The sequence below is a fragment of the Suricata suricatta genome, chromosome 1 (assembly GCF_006229205.1).
Source record: "Suricata suricatta isolate VVHF042 chromosome 1, meerkat_22Aug2017_6uvM2_HiC, whole genome shotgun sequence".
NCBI classification, from domain to species: Eukaryota; Metazoa; Chordata; class Mammalia; order Carnivora; family Herpestidae; genus Suricata; species Suricata suricatta.
In genome coordinates, this window is record NC_043700.1 from 5,759,325 (window position 1) to 5,760,464 (window position 1,140).

At 50.7% G+C, this 1,140-nt stretch overlaps 1 protein-coding gene across 3 annotated transcripts in view; it reads left to right on the forward strand.

Annotated features, from left to right (window-relative positions):
* MCPH1 (microcephalin 1) overlaps positions 1-1,140 on the forward strand; it is a 249,437-nt gene that overhangs the window by 175,821 nt on the left and 72,476 nt on the right. The window lies entirely within an intron of this gene.

Below are 1,140 nucleotides of genomic sequence, written 5' to 3' on the forward strand. Positions count from 1 at the left end.
CCTTGTACAGAAGGTCTGCCCTCTCCTGGTCTAAGCAGAGCTCCCCCCCAAATCTCCGATAATAATTTCCATTTGGGGGGCCTACCAAGAGCCACTCAACGCACATTCTGACCTGGAGGGGACACACAGGGAAGCGTCCATGGCACCGCCTGCGGGGCCAGGCGCCCTGCAGCCACCGCACTCCCCTTCTGTTTGCTGCCCGCATCCCTCCTCCTGCCACGCCCTGTTAGTTCACGGGTGTCTGCCGCACCCTGTTGGCTGCATCTCTGCAGCTCCAGTGCATTAACATCCACCCCCAGCACCCAGCAGGGGCTCTGACACCAACCAGCGAACAAGAAGTCCTTGCGTTATAACCTCTTCCTGCAGCTGAGGATGCAGCTGAGGAGCAAGCAGTGTGTGCCCTGTGGTTTTTGCTTCACACTGGGAGAATAACATGGCTGTAATAGTTGACGGTGGCACAACTTATTTCCATTGAGCAGAAAGTACGAAAGTACTATTCTTAAATCATATCACTAGCCTGTATCATTCTAATCCTCAAAGGCACTACCGAGCAAGAATCCTCGTGTCTTTCGAGTAAGCGGAGGCTTGGAGAAGTCAGCGTCTGGAGGAACCCGTGTTCTTACACAAGGCTCATCTTCCGAGCCTACTGCTGCCCCCTACAGTCAGTTGCCTGAATGGGCACATTTTCTTGAATGTCTTCCTTCAGTGGAAACCATGTACCAGAATCGTGGTGGAATCAATCTCTTCTGCTGTAAGACCCTCCTGGGGCATGAGTGCTAGCTTTCCTGAGTGACAGAACCCTCTGGAAGTCTGTGGACCCCTTCTCAGGAAATGGCACGTGCTACTTTATTCGGATGGCAAGTAACATCCAGTAAGATCCAGGGATGAGTCTGGCGACAATGTAGTGCTGAGCTGACAGCTCGGGGTACTGTACCTAAAACACCTAGGATTTCTATTGGTGAAAAAGCCACAGGTATTGATCACTATTGCTTATGACCTATTCATAGTTCAAAAAGAGGCTATACTTCAGTTAGAGTTTGGTGAAGAATAAAGACATATTTTTGGTCATCGAAGTTCATGGACCCTGTGAACTGTGTCCCTGGACATCAGGTTAAGAACCCCAGCTCCGAAAGTCACATG